Source organism: Schistocerca piceifrons, chromosome X (assembly GCF_021461385.2).
Source record: "Schistocerca piceifrons isolate TAMUIC-IGC-003096 chromosome X, iqSchPice1.1, whole genome shotgun sequence".
Taxonomy (NCBI): Eukaryota; Metazoa; Arthropoda; class Insecta; order Orthoptera; family Acrididae; genus Schistocerca; species Schistocerca piceifrons.
The window spans coordinates 742,158,469-742,186,427 of NC_060149.1; the positions used below are offsets into that span (position 1 = coordinate 742,158,469).

Here is a 27,959-nt window from a genome sequence, read left to right on the forward strand (position 1 = left end):
GATTCAACAGTGGCAGCAGAGGAGAACGTTTCCCAGTTTGCCTTGCTAAATGCCCATCTAGGCAGGCGTTCATGGGATCGACGCTGGGGTAGTGAAAGGAAGATGGGAAAATGGTCACTACCACACAAGTCGTCATGGACTCTCCAGTGGACCGATGGTGCAAGCCCGGGGCTGCACAACGACAGATCTATGGCCGAGAACGTACCATGCGCCACACTGAAATGCGTGGCAGCGCCAGTGTTTAAGAGGCAGAGGTCGAGTTGGGAGATGAGATTCTCGACGTCTCTGCCTCGGCCAGTAATCTTCGATCCACCCCACAGGGGATTGTGGGCGTTAAAATCCCCAAGGAGAAGAAAAGGCGTGGGAAGTTGGGCGACAAGTGCAGCCAATTCGGTCAGGGAGACTGTACCACCTGGAGGGAGATAGACACTGCAGACGGTTATGTCCTGGGTAATCCTTACGCGGACAGCCACAGCTTCCAATGATGTTTGAAGGGGCACAGGAGCACTATATACAGAGGTAAGGACATACACGCAGACGCCACCTGACACACTATTGTATGTGCTACGGTTGCAGTAATAACCCCTGTATTCACGGAGGACAGGGGTCTGCATTGCCGGGAACCAGGTTTCCTGGAGGGCAATGCATAAAGCAGGTGTCATGCTTAGAAGCTGACGTAGCTCAGGTAGATGGCTAAAATAACCGCCACAATTCCACTGGAGGATTGTACAAAGCGTGTCCTGTAGGGGCATTCAGGCACTGAAAAGGCAAATTACTTCGCAGGGTCACATGCTGCCACCGACTGAGTGACGGACGTCGCTACGGCCATCGTTTCTGAGGAGACGGCTAGATCCAGGTCATCAGGGGACGCAAAAAGCTCGACCTCATCCTCAGAGGCTGAGCTGACAGGGAGTGTTGGTGCGGGAACCACTGGGTCCTTATCCTTCCTGGAGAGCTTCCTCTTCTCTCTCTTGTCTTTGGGAGGAGGGTTGGCATGCTGGGAGGGCTTTCCTGACGCATTATCAGGAACAGAGGAAGAGCGTGAAGCCCTTCGACCAGCAGCTGGTCGCTTCTTCAGCCACTGACTAGTGTCTTGTGAGACACTGGGGAAGTCCTTGGAAGGGACTCCCCCAAGGGATCCCTTCCGAACAAGTGAGCCCGGAGGAGGCTGTTGCGTCTCCGGCTGAGCAGCCGAAGAGAGCTGTCGCTTCCCCGGCTCAGGAGCCGGAGAGGGCTGTCGCCGCTCCGGCTGAGAGGTGGGGACTGACGTCCCCGGTTGCTTGGGGCGCACTGCTCCCAAACTGGGTGTTTTGGGAGCAGTGGAAGAGAGAGTGGCCTGTCCCAGCGGTGGGGCAGACGTTACTTCATTTCTCTGTGGGCCAACGGAGAAGGGAGTCTGTGCAGGAGCTAGTGGTGGCAGTGTGATGGTAGCATAACTCCTCAACATAGGTGTGGGGTTGAGTCGTTTGAGCTTCTTCTTTGCCTCTTGGTAACTTAAACGGTCCAAGGTCTTAATTTCTTGTATCTTCCGCTCTCGTTGATAGACTGCACAGTCTGGTGAGCAGGGAGAATGATGCTCCCCACAGTTAACGCAGGTGGGAGGCGGAGCACATGGAGCATTAGGATGCGGAGGTCGTCCACAATCACGACACGTGGGGGCTGACAGTGCACCTGGAGGACATGTGTCCGAACTTCCAGCACTGGAAGCATCGCATAGGGGGCGGGACATAGGGCTTGACATCGCACCGGTAGATCATGACCTTGACTTTCTCAGGCAAGCAGTCACCCTCAAAGGCCAGGATGAAAGCACCTGTAGCGACCCTATTATCCTTTGGCCCCCTAAAGACACGACGGACAAAGTGTACACTTCGTCGCGCCAGGTTCTCACGTAGATCGTCATCAGACTGTAGCAGAAGATCTTTATGAAAAATAATCCCCTGGACCAAATTTAAGGACTTATGGGGAGTGACAGTAACGGGGATGTCACCGAGCTTCTCACAGGCGAGTAATGCCTGGGACTGTGCAGATGAAGCTGCTTGTATCAGAATGGCCCGCTGCTCAGTTTGGAAATAGACGCCACTTCCCCAAACTTATCTTCGAGACTGTGCACAAAGAAAAGAGGCTTAGTTCCCAAAAACGAATCCCCATCAGTTCTGCTGCATACAAGGTATCGTGGCGAATACGGCTCATGTCTGTCTGCAGCCCTACGTTCCTCCCATGGTGTGGCTAGAGAAGGGAACGATTTCGGGTTATATGCCACAGCGTTAAATCCACCTTACCACGCTTAGAGACATTGGCGGTCGGGCGACCACCAGATTGAGAGTTCACCCGCTTCATTGCGGGGCATCCGCCCCGATGCCACCCACTCCGACCAGGGGCTCTCCTCACGGGCGCCACCCAGCCACAGCAAAGGCCACCTGCCAGGATGGCCGTTGCCGGGAGTCCTGATGCCCCAGAGAGACGAGCATCTACTCCTTGGCTTACGTGGGGAGGTGTCAGCTCAGGCATCGGCAGTATGTTCCCTGTGTTGTCAGGGGGGCTACAACCTAGAGGGTACATGACGACCCCACCACAACGGGCTGGCTACCGTGCTGGATTTTGGGTGCCATGGGTAGTCCATAGTGATCGTGGGTGCAGATGGTGACGCACTAAGGGCGTTACTTACACAATCCATCAGGTGTGTATGCCCAAAATGAGGGATGGAGGGTGCAGTTACGACGCCAAGACGATCAAGAGTGCCAAGGCCTTAGGGCACAGAGGACTGATGGTGCACCATGTAAGGTGTCCTTCCCCAAAAGGCTCGTACTTCTGTGGAATTTGGAAAAATGGAGGTCAAACCCTAATGGGGACCATCACATTAAGGCCGAAACGTTTGAGACTCCTTTTAGTCGCCTCTTACGACAGGCAGGAATACCGCGGGCCTATTCTAACCCCCGAACCCGCAGGGGGCGGCAAGGATGTGTGTGATGTCCTTAGGTTAGTTAGATTTAAGTAGTTCTAAGTTCTAGGGGACTGATGACCTTAGAAGTTAAGTCCCATAGTGATCAGAGCCATTTGAACCAAAGAAAGAGAAACTGGTATAGTCATGCGTATTCAAATACAGAGATATGCAAACAGGCAGAACAGGCTGTGGTCGGCAACGCCTATGTAAGACAACAATTGTCTGGTGCAGTTGTTAGATCGATTACTGCTGCTACAATGGCAGGTTATCAAGATCTGAGTGAGTTTCGACGTTGTGTTCAGCCGTGTCCTATGTGAGCGACAGAAGCGAACGACAGCGCGCGACAGCTTCAGGCGACAAAAAACAACCGCAGGTGTAGTTACAGAAGTGTCCTACGTGAGTAACATCTGTGTTACCGCCTGTCTCCCGCTGCAACTGGCGACGTTTGAATTCAAACGTGTTTGAATCTTGTCGCTGCAGGACGCGTGACAGAAAGCGACAGCCACGTGTCTTCTCGACAAAGCAGTGGATCCGATTTTAAGAAAACTATTCGATGAAAAATTTTATTCTTCCGCATCGTACGGTGGCTTGCAGAGTATCTGTGTAGATGTAGATAAAAGAACACAAGTAATAAAGAAAGGGAGGAAGATAGATAGCGCCGAGATTAATAAAGGAAATGAGAAAGAAGCACAACTGGAAAGAGATGGAAATATTTGCTTTTGTGTTTGACAAAGACTTACTGGCCATACATGTTAATTTTTTAATGGAGTAATTATGAGGTTCATGGAAGGAGGTGCTTCAACATTTCCTTAAATACAACAGGGCATTGATTTGTGCGCAGAGTGCAGGGCAAAGTCCCAGCTGCTGCTCTGGCAGCAGCTGACACGAAGTCGTTTGCAGAGCAGATGCCAATTCTGGTCTGTTCGTGAATGCAAGAGCCATGGCATAGAGCCTGCGTTACGTAACACCCCATATATGCTAGATGGGGTTCAAATCTGGGCTCCCCGGTTGCCATCTGAGCCTTTTATCTCCTCTATATGTTCCTGGAACCATTTCTGGGCGACATGGGAGCGTTGTGGCTGCGCGTCATTATCTTGAAACATCATAAAACCATTAGCGTGCCGGGAGGCCAAGAATGGGTGGAGATGGTCCCCGAGCAGCTCAAAATATCGCGGACTATTCAAGGTGCCTTCCAGACCAACTAGGAAGCCCATTCCTTACCAGGAAAATGCGCCCCAGGCTATAACAGAGAAACCATCGCCTTGGGCCACACTTTCTTGGCGGTTCATGTGGTCTGTGCCACACACTGTGTAGCTGTAATCGTGATTCGTCAGATTATATCACGTTCCGTCACAGTTCCAGTGTCTACCCTGGCGACTGGCGACAAATGCAAGTCGTTGTGCCTGATGAAGTTCGGGCTCCCATGCCCCATGGAACCCATGTTCCGACGGACTGTCAACTGGGAGATGCGCCCAGCACGTCCTGTGCTGAATTGAGCCGCGATTTGTTGCAATATTCTGCCACTACTGACGATCCGTCTCAGATGTCGTCGGTCGAGGTCACCGATGGTAGCTTGTCGGCCGGTAGTTCATCTGTTGTGGTCTGTGACACCCTCATTCAGCCTGGACATCCTCCACCACTGTAAAAATCGAAATTCTCATCCATCGGGCAACGACCGCCATATCCCGCTGGAAAGGCGACAGCTCACGACAATGTTGCATGTTACACAAATCACTTGCACAACCTCTTCTCAGAAGGTTTCCTATACGAATGCAGCTGGCACAGGGGAAGTGTGGTGCGCATACCACACATCCGCGCCAGCTATGCCCCACTATCCATGACATTTGCTATGGCAGTGTATTTTAAAGTGGTGCAAAAGATTTGCTACATGCTTTACATTTTCAGGAGTATAAAACTGTCTCCTTCGCAAAACGCAAAAACAGGGAACCATATCTTATGATTACTGATTCCAGTAGTGACGCATTGACATTGCAAACTCCTAAAATACCTGAGTGTAACAATTTGTAGAATTATGAAACGGAACGATCACATACGGTCAGTCGTGGGTAAAGCTGGTGGCAGACTTCGATTCACTGATAGAACGCTACAGAAATGTAACGAATCAACAGAGAAAACTGTTTACAAAACTCTCGTGCAGCACTTCCTAGAATATTTCTGATGTATGTTGGACCATACCAAATAGGACTTACAGGGGATATAGAACGTATAGAAAATTGGCCAGCAAAAGTTGTTACTGGTTTGACTCACGCGAGAGCGTCCCAAAAATTTTGAAATCCCCAGAACTGGTGGACGCTTGAAGATAGACCCAATTATCTCGCGAAATCCTATGTACAACATTTCCAGAATCAGTATTAGGTGAAGAATCTGGAATATAGTTCAGCCCCCTATGTATCGTTCCCGTATGAACCGCGAAGACTAGAATCAGGTTATTACAGAGCACACAAAGGTATTTAAGCAGTCATTCTTCTCATGTTCCATACGTGAATGGAACGTGGAGCAGCACTAATAACTTGCACAATGGGAGGTACCATCTGTCATCCACTTCACAGTGGTTTGCATGGTATGGATGTAAATTTAGGTAAAGTAATTGTACGATTTCGTGAGGTGAAACAGTTCAGTTAGCGCTTTGGTGTAAACGAAGCCATTTCCTTGCGGAAGCGGGGCACTTGTATTTCTGTGGCTTGTAATTATACAAGAGCATTCCAAGCCAGCAGTAACGTAGAACTTCGCCGCGGATTGCTAATGAACTTTAAATTTCTGAGGAACGTTCGACACAGGCGCGAGGGCAATTGCGTTGGTCACGAACTTTATCTCGATAAATAAAATTGCTAATAGAATCTCAACATACAATGTAGAATTTTTCCCAAGGCAGCGATGGAGATAGAATCAGCACCGCATCAGTACATTCTGCAGATAGGTAACGGCAAAAGAGTGCGAGTTACAGCAACAGAAAGATACAGTTCTTAAGCACAGTTCACCAATCTTTTATAATAGCCTCCATCACTTACACGTATTGCCAGAAATTTTTCACATCATTTGCGTGAATCTGGATGAAGAGCAGTTCTTCGGCCGAAAGCTTTGATAACTTCTTTCATAACACCTTCTTACAGAAAGAATACCAAGAAGCTTCAACTCTGTTGTTATACCATGTTTATCAACTACGAACAGCGTGATCTTTAAATTCTGTTTAGCATCCTAAGTAAACTTATAGCACAAAGGTCAACTAATCTAAACAGATGTGTGAAGCTAATTATGCACGAGATTTAACAGACAGAGAGAGAATTCTAACTTTCTGCCTTATTACGTGTTTGCGTATGAGATATTGTCAAGAGGTGAAAGATTAAAGTCCAAAAACTACGTCAGCAGGATTCAGGTCAAACCTTATCCACGACTCAGTGAGATACGTTGCCATATTCCTACACTCTTGCAAGTCTGGAGTTATACAACCTGTTGCTGCTATTATTGACAGTAGACCATTTGTACAGGTGCTACGGGGAACGTATGTCATGGATACTGCTACTGTGGATTCGCTCTTAGTCTACGCGGTGTATCGCATCTCTTGTCACCCCAGCCTTCGCCGACAGTCGTTTCGGTATCATCCTCTTGAAAATATGCAAGCGAAATATTATTGCAGTTTCCTGGTGTAATCACTATGTACACCTTCGTAAGTATGTATCGATTAAAGTCTGATAGCAGGTTACACTTAATTTCGTGCATTAAACTGGTCTTGCTATTTACTTGCCACTTCGTTACGCACGAATATTTTGAACGAAGGAAGATCAGTGTTTGGAGTCTCGTATATGAAGAGGTTATTAGATATACAGCATACGCGAGGACTGGAAAATGGTGGGGAACGAAATCGACTGTGCTCTTACAACGAACAGTTACAGCATTTGCCTTAAGCGATTTAGCGACATCAGGGAAAAACTACATCTGGATTAACCGCCGACTTCCCGAATGCCAGTCTTGTGTCTCACCAATGCTCTCCCTCGCTCGGTGAATGTTTGGAGGGAAAGGCACACAAGTGTAACTGAAGCTGCAATTTAAGTCTGGAGTACAAGTGTATTCCACTGCGCGTAGCCGAGTATGTACAGTGGTCAAAATAAATGTTGTACATTGATGTTCAGAAAAAACGGAATACCTTGAACGACTAGAGATAGGACGTTAATATTCACAGGACATGTACTTTAGTATGTTCTGCATTTCGGTTCAGCATCTGTCCTGTTGCCTAGGAGTCACAGGCAGGGTCCGCCAAGGGCTGTGATAACTTGTTCCATCTGTGATGGCATCGAAGCGTATATCACGCGAATGGCGTCCTGTGGTATAGCCATCCATGCTGCATTCACCCGTTTCCAAAATTCATCTGTGGTGGTTGACACTGGGTCACAGCACTGCACCAGTAGTTTCATCATGTCCAATACAATTTTCGACTGGCGACAAGTAGTGATGGTGCACTGTCTTGCTGAAAAATGGCATCTGGGGTGTTGCACAGAAAGGGTATGGCTACGGGTAGCAATGATTTTTTGTTGTACCCAATAGCATCCCACACCATAAGGCCTTGAGTTGTCGTTGTATGTCTTGTGCGAATGCAGTCACTGTGATGCCGCTCCCCATGTCTGCAGCGAACCAAAATGCAGTCATTATTTTCAAACTAACAGAACCTGCATTCGCCCAAAAAAACTATCTGATGTTATTCCTGTCTCCAGTTATGTCGTTCCATACACCACTGCAGTCTAACATGTTTCTGCACATTCGTAAAAGATAGGCGGAGGAGTGGACGACGTGCACGTAGCCCATGTCGTAATAAACGGCGACGGACTGTCACTCATGATAGTGTACGATGTGTTACACTGTTCCACTGATGCGCAAGAGCTGACCGAGGACGACTCACATCTCCCCTGCAATGCCATTTGGATGAGGTCTTGATCTCCTCGGGTGGTGGTCTGAGTGGTTCGACTTGACCCATCCCGTCCTGTTCTATGGCGTTCCATGAACCATTCTGCACACACTGCGCTGCTGAAACACTTCGTCCCACAAGAGCAGCGGTTTCCCGGATGGATGCATCACATTCTCTCACGCCAATAATTCGTCCTCTTTCAAGCTCACTGAGTTGACGGGCATACATCTCCGAGGCATTCTGCACGTCTGCTCAAATCACACTGATCCATTACCTTCGGTTTATAGCAACGAGAGCCGCAGGCACATTTTGCCAATAGGTGGTGTAGCGCTGCGATATCCGTGTTGACCTTGAACCCGCGGGCCGACATGGTTCAAATGATAACCATTTCTGCATAACACACTAATGTACATGTTCTGTGAATATGAACGACATATCTCTAGTCGTTCAAGGTGTTCTGTTTCTCCTAGTGTATGTTGCTTTATTGTCAAAACTGGACATTCACTGAAGCGCCAAAGAAACTGGTATAGGCACGTTGTATTCAAATACAGAGATATTTAAACAGGCAGAATACGGCGCTGCGGTCGGCAACACCTATATAAGACAAATGTCTGGCGGTTATTGAAGTGGGGATTTTTCCGCACGACCATTTTACGAGAGTACCGTGAACATCAGGAATTCGGTAAAACATCAAATGTCCGACATCGCTGCGACCGGAAAAAAAGATCCTGCAAGAATGGGACCAAGGACGACTGGAGAGAATTGTGTGCAATTGGAGTGATATGGGACGCTGATACGTCTAGATACGACTCTAACACGTGACTAGTACGTAAGCATCCTGTCTGATCACCTGCAATCATTCATGTCCATTATGCATTCCGACGGACTTGGGCAATTCCAGCAGAACGATGCGCCACCCCACACGTCCAGAATTGCTACAGTGTGTCTCCAGAAACATTCTTCTGAGTTTAAACACTTCCGCTGGCCAACAAATGCCCCACTCTTCAACATTATTGAGCATATCTGGGATGCCTTGCAACGTGTGTTCAGAAGAGATCTCCACCACCTCCAACTCTTACGCATTTATGGACAGTCCTGCAGGATTCATGATGTCAGTTCCCTCCAGCACTACTTCAGACATTAGTCGAGTGCATGGCACGTCGTGTTGCGGCACATCTGCATGCTCGCGGGGGCCCTACGTGATATTAGGCAGGTGTACTAGTTTCTTTGCCTCTTCAGTGTAATAGGAAACAAAACTGATTTTGTTCTGTCAGTTAAAGTCATAAAAAACCACAAATAAAGAAGATAAACACATTTTCACTTGATGAACACAAACAAAAACATTACGAAAGATTCCACTGCAAACAGCACAGTTTCTCCTCACTGTCATCTTGCATAAAACATTGTTTATGAACCAGTTGGCCCTCCTCGTAAATGGAGACACTTTTGAACGTGATTAGGCATTCTCCTTATCAAATTGTCTAGGTAAGCCTGTGGGATATTGTCCCATTCCTCCACAGCAGCCTGTATGATGACCTGTAAGGTCCCTGGTGGAACAAGGCGATTGCAGACAACTGGTTTTAGACTGGCTCACGCATTCTCAATGCAGTTGAGATCCGGAGACTATGGAGGCCATTTCATCCAACTGTTCGTATGCTCCATTACGAAGGTGTTCACAAAACTGATACGACGGGGCATACACTGCCATCCATTAGCGTGAATCCCGTTTCAATAGAGGTTATTTCAAAAAGGACTTTACAACTCTGAAAATTCATATAAATTAATTTATAGTACCTACAGAGTAGTAGTGTTGGACACCCGTAGTGTCAATTTGTAGGGAAATACATCAAGTTTTGTCACGCGTAGTTCGCTAGTGGCGAATCGCACCATAAGGAGCGCTAGCGGCAGCTGCGTTAAAGATCGCTGCCTACACTGGGCCAGAGCGTGCTAGCTGTGTGTTTTGGTTTGAAGACTCGAAGTTGGCGACAATAGTTTAGCGTAATTTCCGCAGCAAACTGCTAAAGATCCTTCTAGTAGGCCTACAATTTATGAGTGGCATAAGTGTTTTGTAGAAACAGGGTGCTCGGTAAGACATGGGTAATCATCAGGTCGTCCAAGTATATGTGACGACATTGCTGAGCGATAAGACAACGTTTTGTCAACAGCCGTACGAAATCAAACCGGCGTGCATCTCGCGAACTGCAAATCCCACATACAACTGTTTGGGGTGTGTTGAGAAACAGTTTGCATTCGTAACCGTACAGACTGACGATCGTGCAAGCAATAAAAGACACTGATAAAATTGCTCAAATGGTTCAAATGGCTCTGAGCACTATGGGACTTAACTGCTGAGGTCATCAGTCCCCTAGAACTTAGAACTACTTAAACCTAGCTAACCTAAGGACATCACACACATCCATGCCCGAGGCAGGATTCGAACCTGCGACCGTAGCGGTCGCGCGGTTCCAGACTGAAGCGCCTAGAACCGGTCGGCCACTCTGGCCGACTAAAATTGCTCGCAAGAACTTCTATGCGGATATGTTAAATCGATTACATGAGGATGAACATTTCTTGGTCAAAATCCCTTTTATGACATGTTGACTTTTCACTTAAATGGCAAGGTTAACACACATAACTGTAGGATTTGGGGCAGTTAAAATCCACATTACACAATGCAACATGTTCGTGATAGCCCTAAACTGGACGTTTTTGTTCATCGAACAAAGAACAAAGTGTTCGGCCCCTTTTTTTCGTTACAGAACCATCAAATGGATAGTGTACATGGATATGTTACAACAATTTTTGATACCACAGATCGATGAGGATGAACAAGAACGAAATGTTTACTTCATGCAATATGGTTCACCACCCCATTACCTGACTGACGTCCGGGATTTTCTCAGTGACCGCTTTCCAGGTCAATGGATTGGCCGTGCGCCAATTGTATGGCCCGCACGTTCCCCAGACCTGACACCACTCGATTTTTTTTATAGGGACTCATCAAGGATATCGTGTTTGTACCTCCTGTGCCAGCTTCTCTACCTGAACTTAGAGCAAGAATTTAAGCCGCCGCTGAAAAAGTTACACTTACAATGCTACTGCGAGTTTGGGAAGAAATTGACTTCCGATGGGATGTGTGCAGGATAGCCAACGGAAGCCACATACATCCTTCGTTTAAAGTAAAAAAAACTTGACATGTTTCCTTACAAAATAACACTAAACCCAGCTCTATATCCTCTTTCAATAAGTTTATATGAATTTTTAAGGTTGTAAAGGCCTTTTTGAAACATCCTGTATGTTCACCAAGTGGAGCCACAGGGCGTGCAAGGATGTCGTCCCAATACGTTACACCAGTCATCCTCCCATGTACTGTCACAAGAGATGTCCTGCAACCATACATGATTCCAGACCAAAACAAGACTGAACCTCCTTGATAAGGATGGCGATTTACGATGAAGTTAGGGCGTAAGTGTTGTTCTCGTTGTCTCCACACATGAATATCAGTACCTGCATGGTGCAGCGTGATACAGGTCTCATCAGAAAAGATCGTTGTCCCCCACTGCTGCCTGGTTCAACAAGAGTGGTTTCGCGCTCATGCGACACGATCCCCTCTCCGAACACGATTTACAGGAGAAGCCTCGAGATATCTTGTGGCACGTGCCCCCTTCACATGGAGCCTATTTCGTATGGCTTGTGTTAACACATGCACTCCTCTATCTGTTTGGAACTGCCGCTGAATCGTTTTTCTTCCGCAGTCACTTCTGTAACGATCCTCTGCTGATCCTGTCGCTAGAAACTTGTTCAAGATTCCAGAGACATCACTTTGATTCACAACGAGATTCGCTGCGACGCCCACCTGTCTTATTCCATGTCCCATTAAAGTGATTATCCGTAGCCTGATCGAACGTTATTGTTATCCGAACCATACCGAAGCAACATAACTCTCATAATGACACACGGCACAAGTACTGCAATGTTAACAGGTGACACGGTTGCCACATACTGCTCCTCACGGTCGAAACATGGACTGTTCCACCTAGAATGACATTACAAACAAATTAATGTATTGATCTAACGTATTTCTGGATCACGACGTTCAGTATTAAAGTTTCGGCAATATGCAACATTTACTTTGACCACTGTACTATTAATCGTCCATCACCAGCATGCAGAAACCTTAAGGGTAAAGAATCGGAGCGAATCGCTTTAGTTTCTACCTCGAAAGACAGATACTATAGCAGCACGAACTATTTAACAGTTCTAATGGAAAGTTCTGATGTAGTTTGTGATTTAAACTAGGATTCTTCCACAACCCACATTACATTCATAGAACTATCGCTACGTTACTTTACGAGAGAATACGGTGGAGGCAGGGGGAAGAAATGCCAGAAACATGACGCTCCACGAATAGTGCAGGGGATCTTTCTGAATAGAAGTCAAGAGTGCCAGTTCCTGTGGTTTATAATACGCAGCCTTAAATTTTGGACTTCTTTCTTTATTCAACTCAATGTTTCATAGAATGTAAACATTTAGTTTGTTCTAGAGAACGAGATACGGCTCAGTGATAAAGTAAGTTTAGGCGCACACGGAGAACAGGAGACAACTGCAATCTCCAGTACTGATAAGAGAGATACGTAACTGGTGAGATTAGCTGAGATCGCTGAAAGCGGTATTTTACACATACTGCTATAGCCATGCATTTTGTCTTTGATTAACTGCTGTTTTATATTGTTTTATGGAAGCAGCGGAAGACACCGAACGGCAGTCTCACATTCGCACAAAATTATAATTTTGCATTGTGTCTGCCCGACGGAATTATAATGGACAACACAAACTCATGAAGCCGCGAGCGCAACAAATTATACGATCATCTACCTTAAGATGAATTTAAACACCATAATGCTATTTTACGCACGGTCCTATTAGATTTTGTATACCCTTACATTCCTCCGATCTGAGAAATTGCTCACTTAGATATATAGTTGACTTACAGCTTAATGACTAGTTTCCAGTCCGCTTAATTTTGGGTCCACATGGCAAAGATACGAATTATAACCTGAAATCCTCTGATCAATACTATCACAATTACCCAAATTCTAATTTTGTTTCTGTCGCCACATTATATTTACAACTATATACCACTGAAAATAGGTTATTTACAGCACAGAAGTTCTAAGCCTATTCTTTACAGTTATAAGTAATATGTTTCTTTGAGAAAGCCCTCACTAAATTGCGTATAGTTTCATTTCATAGTTATATTACAAGGTTTACAACTTTGCTTCCGCCGTTTGCCGATAGGTGGCGACAACGGTAAGTAGCGGTAAGTAGCGAAAGAAACAGATCGCAGACGTCAGGCAGTTACCTTGGACCTAAGTCAACATAACCTCATTCAAACATTAGTCGATTTGTGTCTGCATGGCCGGCCGCGGTGGCCGTGCGGTTCTAGGCGCTTCAGTCCGGAACCGAGAGACTGCTACGGTCGCAGGTTCGAATCCTGCCTCGGGCATGGATGTGTGTGATGTCCTTAGGTTAGTTAGGTTTAAGTAGTTCTAAGTTGTAGGGGACTGATTACCCCAGATGTTAAGTCCCATAGTGCTCAGAGCCATTTGAACCATTTGTGTCTGCATCATAAAGTTGTTCTTGATTGAAAATGTCAGTTTACGAGCCTAATTCTCGTCTTTTGCGGTAGGTGTTACTGTTTTGTTTCAATATGAAGAAAACAGCGGCGAGTCTCATCGAATGCTATCAAGTACGAATGGTAAAGACGCTATTAGTGAAAGAACGTGTCATGAGTGGTTTCAACGCTTCAAGAACGGTGATTTTAACGTCGTAGACCGGCATAGTGGTGTAAGAGAGAATGTTTTCGAAGATGCAGAATTGGAGACATTGCTGAGTGAAGACTCGCGTCAAACTCAAGAAAAATTGGCACCATTAGTGGGAGTGACACAGCAAGCCATTTCAAAACGTCTCAAGGCTGTGGGCTTGATTCAGAAAGAGGGAACTTGGGTCCCGTGTGAGCTGAAACCAAGACACGTTGAACGGCGTTTGTGTGTTTGTGGACAGTTGCTTCAGAGGCAAAAACGGAAGGGATTCCAACATCGCAATGTGACCGGGGACGAAAAATGGGTTCATTACGGTAACCCTAAACGCAAAAAAACGTGGTGATATCCCGGCCATGCTTCCACGTCGACGGCCAAACCGAATATTCACGGCTCCAAGATCATGTCATGCTCTGTATTTGGTGGGACCAGCTCGGCGTCGTCTACTATGAGGTGTTAAAACCAATTGAAACAATCACAGGTGCTCGTTATCGAACGCTATTAATGCGTCTGAGCAGAACATTAAAAGACAAACGGCCGCAATACAGCGAGAGGCACGATAAAGTGATTTTGCAGCACGACAACGCTCGACCCCACGTTGCAAAAGTGGTCAAAACGTACTCGGAAACGTTAAAATGAGAAGTCCTATCCCACCCACCGTATTCTCCAGACATTGCTCCCTCCGACTATCACCTGTTTAAATCAAAGGCACATGGCCTGGCTGACCAACGTTTCCGATCTCATGAAGAAGTCACAAATTGGGTCGATTCGTGGATCGCTTCAAAAGATGAACAATTTTTTCGACGCGGGATTGGTACACTGCCCGACAGATGGAAATGGGAGAAAGTAGTGGACAACGATGGAAAATACTTTGAATGAGACCTGTGTAACCAGTTTGTTTCATTTAAGCCTCAAAGGTTGAGGAAAAAACGGCGGAAGCAAAGTTGTACATCTCGTAATTACTACGCTTTTCAAATAGAATTATTGTAATTCCTGTTGCTAGTATCGTAGTTCTAAAAGAAAGGAATTCAATGGCGTTTCCTTCTTCCAATTGCGGTTAGTAGTTTCGGAGAAATTACGACACTTAGAACTTTGGATTTAACTGTTCTGAACAAGAAATCGATTGCTGTCTTACGCGGAAGTTCGTTTTGTAATACGGAACTGTCGCGTCAGTCTGAGGGCGCTCTCCAGCTTGACACAGCTAAAAGAGTCTACTTACAAAAGCGGAATGCTAGAGAAAATCTCAATTTAAAACTGATACTAAATCACACTTAGTTAAGTATGGTTGGGTCAACACGCCAACTGGAAAACAAATGACAGAGCATCTACTGGTGACTTGCCAGTTTACCGCGGAACCAGTTCTGCTCTTTTTGCGAGACCCTTGAAAGACAGGCACACATCAAAAATCCAAGGAATTTGTAAAGTAGGGAACTGAGATATAAAGACTGTTGAATTATAATTTCCCGTCATGAGTTTACTGTCAAAATACACATTTACATTGCCAAATTACACCAGAAATAACAACAAAATGGAAATCAGAAAAGAATGTGGTCGTAAACACTTTCGTAAAGTTCTTTCTGTGTCATTAAGTGTTTGAAATGCGCCCGTCTACTGGAATATTCCTTTTCAAGGGCTTCCCAACAATGTGAAGAGACTCAGGGGTATTATTACACATGGTGTAACAACATGATTCTCTTGGGTCGTCGGAGCTTTTGTATAAACTTCATCTTCGAGTTTATCCCACAGAAAAAAGTCCAGTGCTATCAAATCCGGCGAACATGCAAGACAGCTGATAATTCCGTCAAGCCCTACGCAGCTACCAGCCGCTGGTGGCCGAGCGGTTCTGGCGCTACAGTCTGGAACCGCGCGACCGCTACGGTCGCAGGTTCGAATCCTGCCTCGGGCATGGATGTGTGTGTTGTCCTTAGGTTAGTTAGGTTTAAGTAGTTCTAAGTTCTAGGGAACTTATGACCTCAGCAGTTGAGTCCCATAGTGCTCAGAGCCATTTTTGAACCCTACGCAGCTGGTACGGCATACATCTATGTACTTCAAGTGGTAACTCCTCTAGCAGATCGGTAAGAAATTGTGCCTACGTTTCACTCGTTAAGGCTTCTTCAATCAGGTAATGACCAATGTCACAGTCCAGAGGCCGCTCGTGCAAGATAATACCAACGAACTACAATGTAGTGGTCTGTAAGTTTGGACTTACAAGCTCAGTAACGGTAACTAAATTGAGTATATTAATTTTCCGTATGTAAATTGAACTGTTTAAATATATTTAAATTTTATAATTAATAGTTTAACATTGTGAGGAATGAAATAAAATTTAAAAAATTGGTGTCGGTGAGAATCGAAGCCAGGTCGGCAAGTTGCCAGTCTGGGCTTTAGACCATTCAACCACGGTGCCGCCACGACAGCGGTCCTTTAAAAATACCTCATTCTCATACACTTGCACAATGTACTACATGCGATTACAAAGAAAAATACTGGCCTTTCGAATTCAGTAAACTGTCGCAATCGATTGACTTCAGATCAAGTATTTGTTCAGAACATGATATGCCCTTTCTAAAACCACCTTGATATTCACCTAAATTACTCTCCAGTGTTCTTTTTCTACTCTGTTTAGTATAATCCAGGAAAATATGTTATATGCAACTTGTTGCAAAGAATTCTTCTGTATTTGTTAACATATTGTTTATTGACTTACTTATGTAGTGGATGTAGCAAGGCCACTTTCCACTCTCATGGGAGTTTTTCTGTTTTCCAAGTTTCCTCAAAGATTAATTTCAGCAGTTGTTAGAGAGGCCATCGAAATTCGCACCAATGACGACCTCATAAACCGTGACTGTGGCTATAATCTTAGCAAGGCTTGGGAACCAGCGATCGGGTTAATCAAGAGTAAATCGAGCAAACGTATAGTTGTGACGACCACGGCGGACAGAGCCATCACACCGACGTCATCTCAGACGCCGTCGCAATCTGTTCCACCGCGCGACGTGGCGCGGGGCGCGGACGGCGGAGGGAGCGTGTCGCGGGCGGAGGGTATTTAAATCGGCCGCCGCCGCGACCGAACCCAGTTCCCTCTGAGCAGCCATAGCGTACGGATCTCCGTGCCGGCACGTTCACAGGAGCTCAGTCCGTCAGTTCACCTGATGATGGCGACATGTATGATCGCCGAAATATTGTGCCCGTTGGACACTATAGACCGGCAGCATACCCGTGGATATTTTGATTATCAAATACGCCGAGAGAAACTCAAGAATCACAATTTCAGCAGTTGTTTATTTTTGGTAGAGACTATTCCAAAACCTCTGCTGTAGTAGAGTCTTCTCCACTAGTTTTATTAGATTTTAATAGCTTCTTAGATTTCTTTCATAGTTAAGGGTAAATAATCTAAATTTTCATAAGTGTTTGAGTACTCGAGCTTACGGATTGGTTCTGGACAATTAAGAAGCTGATCAAAATATTTTGCAACTATTTCGAAATTTTCAGCGTTACATAAGCCAAATTGGTGAGCCTCGTCGCACACCCCTCTGTAGTTAGATTTACATTTGAAGTACATCTACCTAATTGCTTATAACTCACTTTTTCCTCCAAAGATCTACTGGAAAAGGGCCTCTTTAGAAGATCATCTACAGAAAAGAGTTTTATGTTATATATTGTCGTGTACTCGCTTATTTTACTACCATGCAGCATGAAATGAAAAAAGTGTTGGCAACAGCTGGAATCGAAACGGGATCATAGATGGTTGGATGATTTAAAGGACCAAACTACAGGTCATTAGTGCTTTCTTCCTCAGAGAAACAGGTCTACATGATTGTGCATTAGAGATAGCCGACCGCGCAAAACCCAGGGCAAGAAATCCCCAAGGTCTATCTAAGGTCAACGAAGGCTAGATGCCGGCCGAAGTGGCCGTGCGGTTAAAGGCGCTGCAGTCTGGAACCGCAAGACCGCTACGGTCGCTGGTTCGAATCCTGCTTTGGGCATGAATGTGTGTGATGTCCTTAGGTTAGTTAGGTTTAATTAGTTCTAAGTTCTAGGCGATTGATGACGTCAGAAGTTAAGTCGCATAGTGCTCAGAGCCATTTGAACCTTTTGAACCAAGTTTGTTTGGCGAAGTTAGAGTGAGCCGTTCTGTATTCAAGATCTCTAAAACTTGATGGTGTAATACCGATCTCAAGAGTCAGTTTACTGGTTCCCAGTTTGGACAGGCTTCAGCCGGTTCATTCTCCAGGATCCCAATGTGACCCTGGGTCCAGACGAAGGTCACTCAGCATCCACTTTGTTCAAGAGAATATGGGGAATCCTGGATAGCCATGACCAAGGGATGGCGAAGGTAACACTGGTCGAGAGTTTGCAGACAGTTCAAGGGGTCGCTGCAGATGAGAAAGGACTCACCAGTGCAGAAGCGGATATGCTCAAGAGCACGAGAGATAGCTAACAACTCCAAGTGAAAACACTACAATAATCCAGCAAAGAGCGCAGCTCAGTATGTCCTGTGTGAGTCTAAGCAAAGTATAAGTGACCAGCAACAATCAAACCATCAGTATAGATTACTTCTGAAACCCGGGATGCGTCAAGCTTGGAGAAAAATTGGTGGCAGAGGGCCTCGGGATGAACCGAGTCCTGTGGATCTTCTGGGTCACTGAATTACCAGTCTGTTATTTAGCCACTCGACCACAGTGCCGTCACAATACTTTAGAAATCCGTCGTACTGTACACTTGCAAAATACACTACATGCAGTTTCAAAGAAAAATTTTGTGCTGATGCTGTGAACAACGTAGCAACATAGTGCTGAAAGGGATGACATCACTTCACAGCAAGCGCAATAGAAAACAGACAGCTGTGTCGCTCCTCTGAGTTGATTATGGTGAGGCTAAACATAATTTCAGCACTCGATAATGGTTTCTAGTTATCGTCTACAGAGCGCTACAAAATATATTTTCGTCCATTTTATTTGCAGAAAAGCACGCATTCGAAGAGAAATTGTGTAATTTTAATGCGATTTCCGGCTCGTATTCAAAGAGAAATGGGGTAATTTTAGTGCGATATTTACAGCGTGCTTTAATACATTAGCACGTGACAGCCGGCCGCCACTGACATATCTCTAATTATGCCGCACCAAACGTTCACACTGCACTGCCTCTGATAATGAACGGCCTCATTCAGTGCGGTGTCTCAGCAGCCCAATAATGCACAATTCTTACATTCAGCTTCCCATGATTCCTAAAGGTAGCTTCAATGGAAAAGAGAATTCTTTGAGAAAATAACACTGTCCTGACGTCACATCAGAACCGAACGACTGAATTCCGTATGTAGTCTGCAGCTCATTGGTTAATCTGCCGGTGAAGTGGCACAAAATACAGATGGAAACTGCGTGTAAAACGCGAACAAATCTGAACTGATGTAATCCAGAGGCACTCGCAGTTTCTCTGGAACTAAATGTATAATATGAACAACAGCTACCAGAACATCAATGCCTTCGCTCCTCTCGTTATAAGCTTGCTGCTCACTCTCTGTGTAGTAGAATAGCAATTTTTTGCACATTCGTTGAATTGCCATTCTTATTGGAAACTGCCTGTCGGGATAATTTCGTAGGGACAACTAACCATACTCTTTGCATTCTTTCTGCACTCTTTGTAAAGAAGTATCATATATGATTTCTTTTAGTCTGTTAAGTTTTTTTGAACCAATGCGCACTCGACACACGTGAACGACACAGACGGAATTAAAACCACACTTCCTCTGTGCCCCTTATACACCGTATTGCGACGGCGCAATATTGTTTCCACCTTACCCAACGTGACGTATTTCCTTATTTGGGCATTAAATCACGTACTTTTGCATAAGAGAGCAATCTGTCTCGTGTTCAAAACAGATGAAACGTAAGTTCTAAACATTATAATTACTATAATTACTCCGGAAATAGTTAGCCGAATTTTGTGGAAGAAACACCGTTGTAATTGTCTCTTTTAGAACTACGATACTAACAACCGAAACTACTATAGTTCCACTTCAAAAAGTGAAGTTGATACTGATCTCTCTTAATTAATGTAGCTGTGAAAAGATACCATACGTCATTTAGTGAGTTCTTATTCACAATTTATTTGGGCGCAAACAGAATTCGGGTATCTTAAACGGTTCAGGAAACATCTGAGGTGAACAGCTTAGCTTAATTACCTTGTATTACAGTATCATTGATTGTGGCACCAACGCTGAATGCGAACATCAGTAAGAAGACTAATTCACTCGATTGGAAACCCGGGAGCTTCTTATTAGTTCAACTCGCTGAGAAAGATGACAAAATAATAATATCATTTCACTGGTATTTTTTCGCACACCAAACAAACCCAGGACGAATCACGCATCTTTTCTTTGAATCTTCTAATCTCTTCCTTTAACCCAAATTAGTAAAGGTCCTACAATAACGAAAAATACTACAGAAATGCGACCTCCTACCTGGGTAAATTACACTTCCCTACGTTTCTAAATCGTGGATCAGCTGTCCAGTGGAAAAACTTGCATGGTCATGGTATACGCAAAGTAAACGCTGCAGCTAATCCCACTGTCCCTGACGAATAACTGAACCGATATTTCGCATTATCCATTACCACAATTGAACCACAAACGAAATGGAGACTCAGCGATTACTTCATGGGGATAAACGACTGAAGCCACGAAAAATTCTATCTACAGTATGTTACTTGCAATACCGTCAAAAAAGTCATCCTGCGTATCACACAAGCACCTACTGGCATCACATTCCAAACGATGAGGCTTGTTACTGACCCACTACTGCCCACTGCAACAGGTATCCTCAATCACTCCTTAACCACAAGTGTTTTCCCTGAGGCCTGAAAATAGGGAGTAGTTAAGCCACTACCTAAAAAGGACGTTGCCACAGCACCCTCTGATTACCTAGTTATTTGCATTTTTCCTGCACCGTCCATGGCGTTAGAATATATAGTCCACGACCAGCTAACGAGCTACCTAACTACAAACAACATACTAGTAGAATACCAATGTAAAAGATGACCTGAAGCTTGCCATGGATGCACAAGAGGCAACAATCATGTGCTTCGTAGACATCAGGAAAGCCTTTGAAACTGTCGACTTCGACATTTTACTTGCCAAACTTAGCGGCCTAAATTTCTCGGCATGTGCAAAGCAATAGTTTCGCTCTCACCACCACTGCGTCATGTCCGGCACCAATGAATGCAGGTAGTACCAGGTGTCTCCCAGGGTTGGGTATTAGGTCCTATATTCTTTTCACTGTACGTCAATTATGTCCTCCTGCAAATACCACATGTGCGCTGATGACCTCCAGTTTATCTTAGTGCAAAACCAATAAACCTAAAAGCAGCTACCAAGAATCTCAATTCTGACCTGCATGCACTATCAAAAGTAGCGCAGGTTCAACGCATCCAAAACCGAAGCGGTATTGGTTGGTCATTCTAGGCTCATTAGCCCGAAATATCTGGAATCGCTACCATATTTAACCCTAAATGGGACATGTATCAACTTCGATGCTTCAGCAAAGAATCTCTCCGTCGTCAGGCCACGAGTGGCCTACCGGGACCATCCGACCGCCGTGTCATCCTCAGCGATGAATGCGGATAGGAGGGGGGCGTGGGGTCAGCACACCGCTCTCCCGGTCGTTATGATGGTATTCTTGACCGAAGCCGCTACTATTCGGTCGAGTAGCTCCTCAATTGGCAGCACGAGGCTGAGTGCACCCCGAAAAATGGCAACAGCGCATGGCGGCCTGGATGGTCACCCATCCAAGTGCCGACCACGCCCGACAACGCTTAACTTCGGTGATCTCACGGGAACCGGTGTGTCCACTGCGGCAAGGCCGTTGCCTCAGCAAAGAATCTAGGGGAAATAATAGATGAAAATCTTAATTGAACTGAGCCACGTAACTGCAGTGTGCAAGAAATCATCAGCATCTCGCCACCCCCCCCAAAAAAAAAAAAACTATTCCCTCTTGAGCTGAAAAATAATTATACTTCCAATGATTGATCACGGTGATGTTATCCTGCAACGCCTTTCCCAGGAAAGCTAACGGCGTCTGAAACTGGTTAGGAATGCCTGTGTTCATTGTATCTGTGATGTTCGACTCTTTGATCGTATTTGACCATGATATGCACAGCTACCCTGGCTGTGTGCAGACAAACGCAGATATTTTCATACCCTCTGCCTTCTTTACTGTCTTTCATAGAACACTGTCCTTCATATCTCTCCTCGACCTTAACCCTCTCGTATGAACAACATGGCAGGAACACCCATTCCCATCAGAGCAAAATCCTTTCTTCCCACTCCATCGTTCAGACACTATTACAAAGCCCTTCTTAATACCAGGAACCCGATTCTGGTATAACCCCCACATTATATTGGGGAACTGAATAACATCTCAAGCTTGAGAAGAAAGTTAATGACATATCTACTGAAGCAAAAATAAGATTTACCATTGTTCCTATACGCTCTTTCAACCCTTGTACATCCTTCTTTCCAATCAGGTCTTCTCATTTCCCAGTACTGTTAGCTGGCTGTGTCAAATTTCCTTTCGTCAGTACCAGCTATATCATAAAACATCCATTTTGCTCACCAATCAAGTCTTTTTATATCAGCCACTATCAATGTTATTACTGTCATCATCATCATCATCATCATCATCATCGCCACTATCATTATCATTACTACCACTATTAGTGGCAGCTGCAGTAATACAAATACTGCCAGTATTAACTTTATTAGTTCATAGTCAGTATTATTTACTCGCATTGCCACTTCAGACACTCAAATCGTTTTAATACTGTTTGTCATATGAAAGTTGTTATTTCTTAGGTAACTGTAATGTAAAATGCATGACGCCCTGGTCCGATGTAATAGAGGGCCTGATGGCCCGAAGTGCACCAGGTTAAATAAATAAATAAATGCACTACAGCAACAATAACACCTGTAGTTGCAGAGAGGTGGTTTTCAGTGATGAAGACCCAGGACTAGTTTTCACGATACGACTGGTTTAAATCTTTTTACGGCTATCCCAGTTTCAGTTTTTGATAGTTTTCACAAGTAATTTCGGCTGAATACGTGGATGGCTCCTGTAAGACTCAGTACGATTCCATCCCCTCCATCACTCACCCAGTCTTTGTGGGACAAAGACAGTGTGTTCCCCTTCTGAAGACGTCATCGTCAATTTCCAACACAAAGAAGGGGAAAGGAACGCTGTTTCAAAGGCGTTACAACTCAGGATGATGTCTTCATCTCAGTCGTTAGTGTGTTGTCCACACAGGCGTAATCTTTCAAATAGTTTCTTTGTGGTGTCGCCCGCTTGTTTCAGTTTATTGAGATTTATTTTATATACCTGGCGCAGTTCTCTTGCATCATTTCATTACAACTACACGGGAGACGGCCATGGAAAAAAGAGATGTCGGGTATGACATGTACCAGGCCTCTGTGGTTTTCAGTCGATAAACTGCGTATTGTGAGTAATACTACATTGTACAACAATTTTCATTTCTGTTCTCCAATTATGTTCGCTGTCAAAGACAACAATTAACCCTCAGATAATCAATTCAGACCGAGAAGGTTGCATGTCATCCCTGGCATGTCATCCACAAACAGTTATCAGACCCGAATTCGAGAATGTGTCGCTCTTCATATAAGCAAAGACTAGAAACTGTTCAATCATCTCTTCAAAATCAGCTTCTAAAAACGTCGACGGGACGTTAAATTCCCACGATCAGATTTGAAAACAGCGCAACATAGACCTGCATTTAGCGCACTAAATTAAAGATTTGACCTGGATCGAATCTGTGCCCTGCTCGATAAAGGCTTCCGCATCACAAATAAACGGGGTGCGTTTGAACATGTAAAGGGATTTCTACGTTCATAGCGACTCAGGTGGTCTACCGAAAAGGCTTCCTGGTTTAAAGCTCATTTATATTTATACTTACACATTACACTGCACATCTACGGCCACAACAGGGAGTCAACCTGTGATCCTTTTGTTTCCATGTATCAGTTCTCGTGCACGAATCTGGTATGTCACTATTAACTAGCTGCCCACAGGAATGCCAAATCAGTGCTGTAAATCAATACTCCAAATGCTAATTGAAGAACAATCTAGCTCGTGTAAAAAAAGGAAATAATATCACTGCAGGGGCCAACAACATTGTGACGTACAGCAAGATGATGTAGCGATAAAACAATTGGCTCAAATCTAGGCGATCTCCAGTAGGCTCTTACCGAGAAGGCAACACGCGATGGTAAATTTGGAGAAAAAGAACCCTGCTGCGCGCCTTCTTAACCTTTAAATCATTTCACGGCGCGTTTCGGAGCCTGCGCCCCATTCTCGTGTGGTACACAAATCAAACAATTCTTTGTTGTAGTTCGGCTGCTTCACTTTTCGTCACCAAAACCCATCTTGTTTAGAAAGAACTGCAGAAGTTATAATATAGCTTTAGCAATGGCGGCACATACCTTTTGAAGACCTCAGTTTCGTGGCTAGGAATAAACGCAGACGCCCTCGACTTGGTTTGGCACTTTGACTTATCAATGACGTACAGTATACAAGCGTCTTACAGCAAGCAAAGTCCGTCTACAGAAGTTTCTAGCCCCGAAAACGAAATGTTAAAAGAGAGGTACTGGCCACAGTTACTAAGAGAATATCTTAACAATTCTCAAATGTATAATGTGAAAAGTTGTAGTGATTTCTTTCACGCAGGAAACCAGAGACGTTATGGTGACGCAAAAGATGCAAAGAAACTAAAAAAAAGAACAAGGAAGAGAAATTAAAGTTTAACGTCTAATCAACGACGTTGTCATTAGAAAGGGAGTAGAAACTCAGATTGGGAAGGACGGGGTAGAAAATCATCTGTGTGCTTCTGAAACGAACCATCGCAGCATTTACCTTGAAAGTTTTAGGAGGAACAACTGAAGAACTAAACGTGGACAGTCGAACGGGGATTTGAACCCCAGCCCCTCACGATACGAGATCGAAAGAGAGTTTTATTACTTGTATATTATCTGAGGCTGGAGCATACACTCCGACACACACTGTTATGAACAGGAAAAGTTAAAGGTGAAAACCGTAACAAGTTTCGATTTCTTCTTCTCCAATGTCAACAGTCGCAAGTGTGACGTACATGTAACAACACGCCATGTTTAAAATAACGTGCAATATCTAGCAGTACTACCAGCTTGAGCATTAAAGTTGATAACAATTATTATGTTGTATTTTTCTTCGCAGAGTACCACAGCTCTTTAGGAAAAGAAAATAAGGGTTTAACGATCCGTCGACGATGACGTCATGACATACAAAGGACAGGCTCTGGAGGAAGAAAGGATGAAGAGGTAAGTGGGGAGTGTCCTTTTCAAAGGGATCATCCGGGCATTTGCCCTTAAAAGATTTAGAAAACCACCCAAAACCAAGTTCTGTGTGCAAACCATTACGTCATCTCACTCGCCTTAGTTTTATGGATTTCAAGGCATTAGCCTTGATACTCAGATGGTGGAAAACTAAGGGGAGCGTTCAATAACTAACGGAACTTCCTTTTTTTTTTTTTTAAAAAGCAGGTTGGTTTTACTCAGGATTCCAATACACTAATTTATTCCCTACCCATCTGAATACAAATCCGTGTTCTTCAACATAATCTCCGTTAAATGCGACGGCATTATGCAACCCAACTAGGAGGGCCTGTATGCGCCTGGTCGACGTCGGAGCCAACGTCTTGCTGCATCAATATAACGTCCCCATCATCCACGTACCGCTTCCCGCAGAGTGCATCCTTCATTGGGCCAAACACATCGGAGTCGAAGGTGCAAGATCCGGTCTGCAGGATGGATGAGGAACAACAGCCCAATGAAGTTCGAAGTGATGAACCCGTGTTTTATCGCCTGTAATGATGTTCAACAAAAAATTGTCACGATCGGCCTCGTAACGCGCAACCAATCCCGTACAGATGATCCTTCGTTGCTCTTTATGCTCTTCTGTTAGGCCGCGACGAAACCAGCGGGCACACACCTTTGAGTAACCCAATTGGTGGACGTGTGTGTCAGCATTATTAACAGAGTCGTCCAGTTGTGCACCGAGGATTTTGATTGTGATCCGTCGATCACCTGGAATGGCAGAGTCCAACAATGCAGGAGTTACAGCTGCGTGCGGCCGAGTAGAAGCAGTGTCCTATTATTCTAGGACATGTATATAATCCTGAAAGATTAATGATTCACTACACTCTCAGAAACGTGGACAAATTTCGGCACACATTACTTACTATCCTTTTAACAAGGAAGAGCCTCTGCCCAATGTTCTTCGCCAAGTACTTGATAACGTTTAGCACCCTGGCAGCCACCCATCCATTTGAGGCCGCACATGAATGATTTCTCTGGCACGAAAACTCATTTCTAGTGTTTCGCCGTAGCGTTCCACAAAACTAAATCTCTGCAGCAAACGATGCCTCTTCGATGAGTCTCGACCTATCAGTGGACAGTTTACACCTCGCAAAGGAGCTGCGGCCTCGATTCAATAGAGATGTGTCGAACACAATCAAAATATTCGTATGATGGTTTCCACAGAGTTAAGGCAGACTACAGAAACGGTTATGGTTCAAATGGCTCTAAGCACTATGGGACTTAACATCTGAGGTCTTCAGTCCCCTAGACTTAGAACTACTTAAACTTAACCATCCTAAGGACATCACACACATCCATGCCCGAGGCAGGATTCGAACCTACGATCGTAGCAGCCGCGTGGTTCCGGACTGAAGCGCCTAGAACCGCTCGACCACAGCCGCCGGCTGGAAACGGTAATACCTCGCGAAAACATTAACCAACTAACACGAAAGTTAAGCACACTATTACTTCAGTAGTAATGCACTCTGCCGCTTTAAAAGCAGCAGTGCTACTACTTATATACTCCGTATTTACGTTTCAGACAACATCATGTCTAGTAGCCGGACAGCATTTACTGTTGAGTGAGGAAAAAAGGGATCAGATATCCAACGACGTCAGTAACGTCGGCGTACCATTTACCGGATGCACTACAATGGAAGATCACTGACAAACTTCAATGGAAGGTCATTGACAAACTGGAAACCGGTGAAATTCATCAAAAGTGGAAAATGATTACACGTTTTTTAATCTGTTGTTCATAGACTGTGACAACAATTTATGACTACAGGTTCGGCGTCCGAAAGGTTCTAAGGTCTAGGATGCGTGGTGATGATAAGAACTTGCTGTTCTACACTCCAAAATACAGAAACGCATCCACACCTGCCCTTAACGCAGTTAAAGAAACAGTGACATCTTCGATTACTGAACGCAGAAAGGATCACGAGCTTGCACATTATCTAACACCTGTTAGTGGCTACTAATATGAACTATGCCCACCCTTCGCCTTTATGAAGGCCTGAACTCTGTTGAAGACACTTTGATTCAAGTTTCCGAATGTCTATGGAAGAATGGCACCCACTATTTCTCAACAGCTGAAACAAAAGAAGTTATTGATATAGGACGCCGAGGTCTAGAGAGTAGAAAAACAAGGAAAAAAGATTAGGAGTTAAAGCCCTGTCGAGAATGAGGTAGTTATAGTAGGAACACAAGGTCGAATTGTATCAAGGATTGGGAAGGAAATTGGTCGAGCCCTTTGAAAAGAACCATCCCGGCATTTGCTTCGAATGATTTAGGGAAACCATGGAAAACCTAAATCTGGATAGTTGGTCGTGGATTTGAATCATCGTCACCCCGAATGCAAAATGGTTCAAATGGCTCTGAGCACTATGGGACTTAACTTCTGAGGTCATCAGTCCCCTAGAACTTAGAACTACTTAAACCTAACTAACCTAAGGATATCACACACATCCATGACCGAGGCAGGATTCTAACCTGCGACCGTAGCGGTCGCGCGGTTCCAGACTGTAGCGCCTAGAACCGCTCGGCCACCCTGGGCGGCCCCGAATGCGAGTCCAGTGTGCTAAGCAATGCGCCACCTCGCTCGGAGCGAAAATCCAGTCATTTCAGGAATATTACTGTCTACAAACCATTGACTCACAGATGCTCCAGGGTACATTCTCATGGTGATAAAGTCAGCCGGCCGGTGTGGCCGTGCGGATCCAGGCACTTCAGTCTGGAACCGCGTGACCGCTACGGTCGCAGGTTCGAATCCTGCCTCGGGCATGGATGTGTGTGATGTCCTTAGGTTAGTTAGGTTTAAGTAGTTCTAAGTTCTAGGGGACTGATGGCCTCAGATGTTAAGTCCCATAGTGCTCAGAGCCATTT

The 27,959-nt window shown here is 44.9% G+C and overlaps 1 protein-coding gene and 1 pseudogene across 1 annotated transcript in view; both read right to left on the reverse strand.

Moving 5' to 3' along the window:
• Positions 1-27,959, reverse strand: part of LOC124721176 (HEAT repeat-containing protein 5B) — a 478,541-nt gene that overhangs the window by 335,774 nt on the left and 114,808 nt on the right. The gene's annotated exons all lie outside the window — the stretch shown is intronic.
• Positions 21,425-21,542, reverse strand: LOC124723591 (annotated as a pseudogene).